Below are 10,264 nucleotides of genomic sequence, written 5' to 3' on the forward strand. Positions count from 1 at the left end.
GCTGAGCGCACTCCGGGAACATCTAGAGTTCGTCCTAGACTACCTGGAACACCCGGACTGCGACAGGGAGATGGGGCCCTTGGGACTCGTGGAGGAAGTGCGTGCTTTCCGGCAGCGCATCATCAATCGCCAGAATCGTCGGTCCTTGCGTCAGTCAACGATTGACAGTTTTTTCAGGCCCGTGACCCCCGCTGTGCCAAGCCCTGGTTCCACTCCGTTGCCTCCCCAAGACAGGCCCTCATGCTCCGAGCCACAGCCCAGCACATCAGCTACAGTGGAGTCACCGCTCGACGTGAGTTTGCGGCTGTCTTCAGAGTCTTCTGTAGTAGGTACGCCATCACCACTACCCACCGATGCACCCCTTGGACGCCTGCCAGTGATACTCTCGGGCTCTGACAGTGAATAAACAGCAAGAACTTCTCCACTAGACCACACGGGAATTTTGAGTGTTGTGCAGTGAAAAAAACGGTGTGTTGTGTTAAGGTTTTCAAGTTGGGAGAAAAGACTAAGTAGAAAAGAAATTTAACGTAACTAACCTTCTTTGTTTTGGCTTTGGAAACTTAAAAAAACTTGGGAAAAGTTAATGTGCAACACTTAAATTTAATGGAACATTATTTGGACTAAAGTGAACACTGTGAAAAGAACGGACTTCTGTGTGTTAGTGACTAAGTTCAGTGCAAGACTTCAGGAAGAGTGTAGTGCAAGTGCTTCAGGAAATCGTTCTTACTGTCAGAGTCCGAGAGGAGGCGGTTATTCATCGAGGTGGCCAGGGACTTGCTGTAAGTAGCCAAAATGTTTCATGTTGTACTATTTTCCATACTATATTTACCAGAATGTTTCATATTGTATTTTTTCCCATACTATACTTACCAGAAAGTGTCATACTGTACTTCTTTCCATACTAAACTTACCTCATGCATGTGCAGTAGGAATGTGTTTTTCAGAGTTCGGTTAGGTTCGGTTAGGTTAGGTTCGGTTAGAGTCCATAAGTACCAGAATGTTTATTAATGTATGAACATACTTCTAAACCCACATTTTATGTGTCTATTGCATTTATTTCAGTCATTTATGTGCCTTATTGGTGTGATTTGGGTGTTAAATAGGTGCTATGCATGTCCGGAGGGAGTTGTATAGGTGTTTCTCTGTGTTAGGGTCCGTAAGTACAAGTCCATAAGCTGGGGCCCAATATCCGGACAAAACCAATATCCGAACCTACCGATGGCTCTATTGATCCGGATATTGGAGTGATTACTGTATTCGTATTTGCGAGCTGTGGCTCGCCAAACAAGAGCCCTGATTTATATACCGTATATATATATATATATATATATATATTATTGGTCGAATCAAAATTCCATGAAATTCGTGAGAAAGCTCATGAAATTATGCATCTAGACATACAGTATGCTTAACTTTTGCAAGGTGTGGGCAAAATTTTGCACTGGGATGGTAGGAAGTTACTATATATGATGGTAAGTTTTACTCTCAAACACCCTTTATTCTCACAGCATTTTGTTATTTTACTCATCAGTTTTCTGTTTTAATTAGCTTCTCTTATAGTATAAACACCAGTGAAGATGATGGTATACCATTTCACCAATATAACCAATTTCCATTAATATGGATATTCCTATGTGTGTTTTAATGTTTCAATACTGTGTCAGAAAGACTGTGACTGGAAAACACTGCCAAAACTTGGAGGGCACTGAACATAGAGAGAGAGAGAGCTAAATACACACAATCCACCCAACTCTCTCTCTCTTGTAGCACATCAAACACCCATGAGTAGAAGCTCAACAAGTTGGAAACACACGACCTTCCACTTCTGGACCCAAACTGACCTTCTGCCAAAATGTTCATGTCCTCCAGATATTTTGTCCATCTGTCTTTCAGGATTCTCTTGCAAAATTTTGCAACCAAGCTGGTCAGGGACTCTGGTCTATAATTCAGGGGCTCTTCCTTGTTTCCTCCCTTACAGATTGGTACAACACTGGCCTTCTTCCATTCCCAAGGCACTTTCCTTTCTTCCATAGAACACACAATTAAACTGTGAATCATATCCGCCAGTTGTTATCTGCATTCCTTTAGTACCTGTCCAGTTAGAGACCCTGTCTGGTCCTGGGGCCTTCCTCACATCTTGAGTTTCCAGTAACTTGTGCACTTCTAGCACTTCAACTTTTACATCTTTTAACACTATATTTCTAGTCACTCTCTCCTCCACAAAATCACTTCTCTAGTAAACTTTGACTGAATGTATTTGTTCATTATCTCAGCTTGCATAACTGTATCTTAATACACATTTCCTTCTACTTTCAGCTTATTGATTCCTTCCTTTTGTTTCAATCTGCTATTAATAAACCAGTAAAACATTTTAGGTTCTTCCTTACATTTGTCAATTATACCTCTATCAAAGTTCTTCTCCCCCTCGACGTATTCTTGTAAGGTATACTCATTTCTAGTTCTACCATTACTTCTCTTTCTCCATTTGCTCCATGCTTTACCCCTTTCTATTTTTGCTCTCATAAACCTTTTGCTGAACCAGTCATTTTTTCAGTTCTCTTTGCCACTAACTTTTTGCACATGTTGTTCCACACCCGTATTATAGAAGTCTAGAAAGATAACCCACTTCTTCTGTATCTCTAGTTTCCCTGAATTCTCATCATTCCGCCTCTTTGAAAAATTTTCTCAATCCTGTAAGGTTTGCTTTCCCAAAGTTGTATCTTCTATGCCTGTATAGCTCATCTCTTGTCTCCCTATTTCCTTCTATCGTTTGGAACTACCGTATATCACTACATGATCACTTTTTCCTACAGGATGCAGATATTTCAGAGATTCAATTGCATCAGGTTCTTTGGTTAGAAGTAAATCTAGTCCTGTTGGTGTGCCCATCCATCCATCATCCAATCCTATGTTGCCCCATGAGGAACATAGGAGCCCGGGGCTAGGCAAGTTGGTCCTGACATTTAAGACGAGAGTGACCAGCCTCACTCATTCCTGAGTGGCATTGAGTAAGCAATACACCTCAACCATTCCTTGGATATAAACCGAATGGAGTGAAGTAATTACCCACTAAACCACCAGATGCCATAATTTGGTTATATGGTTACCACCCAGCATAGTAAATGGTTTCCTGGTGGACAGGAAACCATTTAGCTTGTCACCCATTGGCAGAAGGAAGAGGAAAGAATGAAGGAAAGACAGATAGACAAGGGAGTGTAATGTCACCCTCAGACAGAAGGACAAGGAAAGAATTAAGTAAAGAACAACAGAAGAGGAAGGAAAGAAAGAAGGAAGGAGGAAAGGAAAGGACAGACACCCGAGAGCAACACTGTACCGAGTGATTGGATGATGAGCGCCCCCACCCATCACTTCTAAATCTTGTCTCTTCTTTGACCCACTGGGTCATTACATTATCCACTGCTGTAATTAACAGTATACTGCCCCACGAATCTTCACTACCACCTGATTCCCACTCATCTCAGTTTACCTCCTTACAATTAAAGTCCCATCAGGATTATGTTGTTGCTTTTCTCAGTCACTTTCTGTAGGTATCTGACCATGTCTGACAACATCTACTGATATTTCTCCTCATTCCATGCCCTTGTTTTGGGGGGGAACATATGCTACTGTGATGTCTCTCTCGCCTTTCCCTCTGGTTTCTAGTACCGGTATCATGTTTATCACTTAAGCCCTACCCTCTCCCACTTCCACATTACCCACATTTATGTTGTTCTTCACAGCTATCATCACTCCTCCTCCCATTTTTTCTTTTCTATCTCTTCTCCTTAGTTTGTATTTCCCATCTCCCATTCGGATTTCAGTATTCTCTCTTAGCTTGGTCTCTGCAAAGCACATAATGTCTGGCTCATTTACCCTCAAGAAATCGTCTATTTCTAGCCTTGCTGAGATTAGACCATCTACATTAGTACAAGCCACTTTCAATCTTTTTGCACTCTTTTTTATTTTGTCCTTCTCTCTCCCTCTCTTTTATGGTACAGTACCATTTCCTCAATTTCTGATCCATACCTCTCCAACAGAACTCTGTCTTCTCTTCCCCTGTTCTCTGGTTATCTTTTTCCTTGGCTTCCTTAACAAGTTCCTTTACTTTAGTTCTCTCTTCCTCATTTGCGTCTCTCCTTACCCAGATATTTTTGAATCCCTCCTTATCTGCTAATTTTCAAGTCATGTTGATTATTTCATTTACCTTGACCTGAGATTGAAATTTTACTTATAGTGGCCTTGTCCCTTCCTCCACATATATTCCCAGCCTAAACACCTTGTCAATCTCCTCTTGGGCTTCATCATTTCCTTCCATAACTATTGACACTATTTCCTTCACTGTTCCCAGTTCTTCCCTTTCTCTTTCTAACCTCACTGACATAGGTTTTTCTTTCAAACCTGAGATAATTAAGTATTTTTTCTTCTCTGCTGCATCTGACAAGTGATTCTCTACTTTTAGTACCCTAACCACTTCCTTCTCCATTTTTTCTTGGTTTTCTTTTTTCTGTTGTTCTATAATTTCCTTAAGATTTACTTTCCCTTCTGGAATTTTCATCCATCCCTTATGCTCCTCCTTGATTTCCTTGCTGTGCTCATCTTGCATCTTTGTTTTTGATTCATACTGTTCAAGTTTAGTTTTCATCCTATCCCTTTCTTCCTCCAATCACTGATTTCCTCTTTTCAGCTGTTCGATTTCATTTGAGGCTGAATCATTACTGTACTCACTTTTAATTTTGATATTTCTCTCTCTTGCTCTGCACTACATCTTGTTGTAGTGTTCATTCCTGCAACTCTCTAATTACTGACCATACCTTTTTTAATTCCTGGGCATAATCATCCACTCACTTGATGTAGTGCTGCCTACTTCTTCCTTAGCCTTTACCTTTCTTTTTCTGCGCCTCTCCTCCTCTCTTCCTATTTCTCTCATCTTTCCTGTCACTTCTTATTGCTTTTCCTTCCCTTACAGGTGGCTTTACATTGAGTGACAAGCCAAATGGTTTCATGTAAGCCAAGAAACCATTTACAAAGCTGGGTGGTAACCATATAACCAGACCATATGTGCTCCCTACGTGTCAACAAGTGGGTTGGTGGAGGGTTAGTGCCCCTCCCCGTAAAACAAATACTGTAACTCAAAGTCAAATGACCACCCCTTACGGGATTATGGCGTCTGGCAATAGATAGATAGTTAGATAGCATTTCTCTCAACCACTTTCTCTACACCTGCTACTCTTGTTTGGTTCAGTTTAATACTCCCTTCACTCCAGCTTCATTGAAGAATCCCCCAAATTAACCTGCACTGGATGTAAGCAGTGGACTCTCTCCTTCCCCCATTACACTATCTATCTATCTATTGCCAGATGCCTCAATCCTGATTGGGGTGGCCACAAATAAATCCCCTCCACGTCGCCCTGTCCCCCGCCATTTCACTGCCCTGCTTCCAACTCACACACCCCTCTCTCAGATATCTCTCCACCCCATCCCTCCATCTCATCCTCAGCCTCCCCCTCCCTCTTCCCCCCTCCACCTCACTCACATACACTCTCTTCGTCAGTCTTTCACCCTCCATCCTCTCCACATGGCCAAACCACCTCAGTGTGTTCCTCATAACGCTTCCTATCACATCCACATCCACACCACAACGCTCCTTTATATCCTCATTCATCAGCCTGTCTCTCCATGTGACCCCACAGGCTCCTCTCAAATAACTCATTTCCACTGCTCTCACTCTTGACTTGTGTCCTTCCAACAATGTCCAAGCTTCACTTCCTACGTTAGAGTTGGTATCACAATACAGTACTGTCATGTAGTAACTTTTTCACTTCCATGCTCACTTCCCTGTTTCTTATCACTGCTTTCAAAGAACCAGCAACCTTTCTTCCCTGCTATACCTTTTCAAGCACTTCACCCTCCAAACCTCCATCCTTACTCATCACACTACCCAAGTACTTAAACATACTCACATTTTCCAATTCCTCACCATCCAACCTCGCTGTACATTCACTGACTTCACCTCTCTCAAAGACCATCACTTTACTCTTCCCTACATTCACCTTTAGATACCGTTTCTTACAAACTCTCCCAAACTCATCCACCAAGCCTTGCAGCTCCCCTTGGTATTCACTCAACAACACAGTATCATCTGCAAACAACAGTACAGGGAGTTTCCAAACACTATCCTCTCTCACCAGAGCCACTCCAACATCCACTACCCTACCTTGTACCTCTTTTATTACCCCCATCCATGTACAGATTGAACAACCATGGAGACATGACACATCCCTGTATCAACCCAACCTTCAAAGAGAAAAATTCACTTAGTTCACCATCCACACGCACTGCAGTCTTAGCATCCTCATACATACTCTTCACAGCATTCAACAACTTCCCATCTACTCCATATATTCTTAACACTTTCCACAATCCTTGTCTATCCACCCTGTCATATGCTTTCTCCAAATCCATGAAAGCCGCATACAACTTCTTTCCCTTCTCTAGAAACTTTTCCACTAAAGATCTAAGAATGAATATCTGATCTACATAACCTCTTCCCTTCCTAAAGCCTCCCTGTTCTTCTCCAACTAATTCCTCAGTTCTTTCTCTAACTCTGTCAATAAGTATCCTATCATACACTTTTCCTATTATACTAAGAAGACAAATGCCCCTATGATTACCACATACTTCTTTTTCCCCTTTTCCTTTGTACAAGGGAATAATTATAACTGACTTCCAATCCTCCGGGACTCTACCTTCCTCCCAGGCCAATCTGCACATCTTCCACATCCATTCTACTACTATCTCTCCCCCATACTTCAGCATTTCACCACACACTCCATCAATTCCTGGGGCTTTCCCCAATTTAACTTTCTTCATTGCTTCCACAACTTCTATCCTACTGATTTCTTCCTGTCTTCTCACCTCCCTCCTTCTCCCAGCCATTCACCAGCCACTTATACTCGCATTACTTCCATCCTGTATGTTCAATAATGTCCTTAAAGTGTTCTCTGCATCTGCTCACTTTTTCTCCCTTCTCCACTAGTAATCTACCATTTTTATCTTTCACTCCCCTGCTAACCTCACTTCCACCCTGTCTTACTCTCTTCACCTCTTTCCAGAACATTTTCTTACAGTCCCTCCACTTTACACTCAAATTCCTCATTCACTCTCTTCTTATTCTCTCTTACTAATCTTTTCACCTCTCTCTTTCTTTCTACATATAACTCTCTCTTCCGCCTCTCCACTTCTTCCACGGCCCTATTTCTCATCCATTCATGTATGCTTTCTTTTTGTGCCACAGCCAGTCTCACCTCTTCAGTCCACCATGCTGTTCCTTGCACCTCTCCGTCTTCTCCTCCTCCCACACACCACATCACATGCTGCACATATTTCTTCTGTAAATATCCTGCACACACCTTCCCCGTCCCCCATCTGCTCCAATTCATATTTACCCAATCGTTCCTCAACTTCTCCTTTATACTCTGCCTTTTTTCATCCTCTTGTAACCTTTCCACTCTCTTTGCCACTACTCCTTCCTCTCGTCTTTCCCTTCTTCTATTTTTCCATCTTACTTGGATCCTAATTCTGGCCACCACCAAGTAGTGGTCAGAAAGTCCACTCCCCCAACCTCTATAAGCTCTTGCATCCATTACACATCTTCGCATCCTTTCATCCACACACACATAATCAATTACTGCCTTCCTTTCATTCAGTTCACCACCCACCCTTCTCATCACTCGCCATGTATACCTGTGGATCACTCGTACAAAAAATTTTTAACTTCTACTGTATCTTGTGCTCTTATTTGACTGAATCCTCATTTTTTTTCACAAATATCAGATGGGACCACCACTCACGCACTCAGTTCACATAATCACAATAGGCTGGCCTCCACTTCGCCGCTGTTTTAGCGAAATTCCCCACAATCAGCTAGAAGCTGCTCCTCTGTCGGCAATGTGTGTGTGTGTGTGTGTGTGTGTGTGTGTGTGTGTGTGTGTGTGTGTGTGTACATTTTTTCCTTTGTTTTCTTCAACACTTGCAATGTAGCTAGCTTTTTTTTTTTTTAAGAGCCATTCACTCCCTCAAGAAAAACTGTATTTCTGAGAAATAAGAAACCTGACCATTATTATTATCATTATTGGTAAACATACATTAAGTAGGACCTTACCAATTCAATTCCTATTACTCAAGTCTGTTTTCTGTATACTTCTGACTGTTTTTATGTTCGTAAAGAATTGTTTTATGTTGACAGTTTCCCCCTTTTGTTGTTATCATCATGTTCTTTATGCCTAAATGACACTGTAATGGCCGACTTACTAAAACTTACTCATACCTTGTTTAAGTTAAATTGCTAGGTTAGGTTAGGTTAAAAAGGAATGTTTGGAAGAGGTACTAAAAGGTGACCAAGAAGCTGGAATATGTGTCCACCATCACACTCAAAAAATGATTGATACATCCCAAGGAACATGACCATAAACAAGAGAGAAAGAAATTTTGCATGAAATAATCATTCACCAACACAAAAATAGTATGTGTATCATATTATTACTGTAATGTTGTGGGCACAGGTCATGATGTAGGATTTAATAAAATCAAGCAGAGGTGTAGTGATAAGTAATCCTCTTATACAGTGGGGCACCAATTTTCGCGCCTAATTGGGTCCAAAAATAATGCGCGAAAGTGGAATTAGGGAAAGTTGGGGCATTGTCTTTATGGCAAAAAGGCTAATTGGTTCCCGGTTATCCTAAAGTAACATCAGATTTTCATTTTCACTTGCAATACAGTACATCAAATCACTATTGTACATTGCATTGTGAGATACAAACAATAAAAACTGTACAGTACACATTATATGAGGAGAAACATACCACAGAGACCACAATACTCTCTTTTAGCCTTGGCCTTTCCTCCTGACTTTGAATGTCCCGGCCACTTTTTATCACCACCACTGCCTCCCGCCCTCCCCCCACACCACCAGGCTCTCCCCCCACACCACCAGGCCCTTTCCCCACACTACCAGGTATAGTAGAGGCCATTGAACCGTGAGAATCCAACACAATGGAGCTAGCACGCTCGTACACAATGGCGGGAATGGGTGGACAGAGTGTTGACATGACGTCATTCAAGATGGCGGTGGGTTGCGGGCGGGCAGTGCAGGAAATCCAAAGTTCAAAATATTGTCCCAAACCCAAAATTTGTGCGCGAAAATCGATTTTTTTCAAGCGAAAGTGGAAGTTAGGGAATATTTGGTGCATGCCGCGAAAGTGGATTCCGCAAATCCTGCTGTAGCGAAAGTTGGTGCACTACTGTAATTAACAAGATTTATTGGCCAACACTAAGACAGGATGTGTACGAGCTAGCCTTCATGTGTACTGGTTGAATTCAAATTTTAGAACTTCAAATCCTTTACTGAATCACAGTATAAGCTACTAAAATCATCACTGTAAGGTTCTACTGTAATATATAGCACAGAACTGGCCTAAATGGTTATCAGTTCACCATTACAAACAAAATAAACCAACCTCTAAAAGATTTTCCCAACAGCTAATATTAACCTAAATGACTCTGTACGTGCACTAAGTTGTCTCGCTTATCTGTCTTCCAGAAAATAATTACGGTGCAACCTTGGCCCAAATTTGCTAAAGTCAAAGCACACCATTAACTGTGTGTACATACAAGTTACAGCAGTTACCAATATCTGCACAGTCCGCCGAAGCCTGGAGTCACGACATGGTGGTGTGCGTGGCCGCCTCGTCCTAAAATTAAGAGAAGCAGGTGGTGTCACACAGTAACATAACAGCTGCAGGTTGGTCACGGCGGACGTGGCATGTTTTTCACCGATCATACGGGATCACTATTTCCATTAGTTCACTTATTCATCCCTACTTAGTAACTTTATTGTCGGCAGAGTATTTGTGGAAAAAATATGAGAGAGAGGGAAAGAGAGAAGAGGGGGAGAAGAGGGAGGAGGAAGGGAGAGAAATGAGGGTGAGGAAACGGACAGGAAGGAGGGAGACGGAACGGATATAAAGGAAGGTGAAAGAACGGAAGAGGAAACAGAAAGAGGGAGGGGGAAGGGCAAGAGTGAGAGGCGAAGCTATTAATCAGGTGAGAAGGGGGTGACACCCCCGAAAAATAAGAAATATTTGTACTTTGACATACATACTAAAGAGAGAGGAATGCCATGCTTGATTTGTCTCCTCGCTTGTCGCAGAGGCTCATGAAATACCCACCGCGACGAACCACCATCAAGACGTTGCAACACCAACTC

General features: G+C 42.1%; 1 protein-coding gene across 3 annotated transcripts in view; it reads right to left on the reverse strand.

Moving 5' to 3' along the window:
• The window catches only part of LOC145402291 (soluble calcium-activated nucleotidase 1), a 91,505-nt gene extending 81,501 nt beyond the window's left edge, over positions 1-10,004 (reverse strand). For 2 of the 3 annotated variants that reach the window (XM_080274425.1, XM_080274423.1), the window contains exon 1: positions 9,686-9,792. The gene's annotated coding sequence lies outside the window, so the exon portion shown is untranslated. Of the gene's footprint in view, positions 1-9,685; positions 9,793-9,879 lie in introns of those variants that run through there. The other variant, XM_080274424.1, reaches the window with a different exon arrangement.
• Between the last annotated feature and the right edge of the window lie 260 nt (positions 10,005-10,264).

Source organism: Coenobita brevimanus, chromosome 57 (genome assembly GCF_032717465.1).
Source record: "Coenobita brevimanus isolate Jiangsu-jjx chromosome 57, ASM3271746v2, whole genome shotgun sequence".
Classification (NCBI taxonomy): Eukaryota; Metazoa; Arthropoda; class Malacostraca; order Decapoda; family Coenobitidae; genus Coenobita; species Coenobita brevimanus.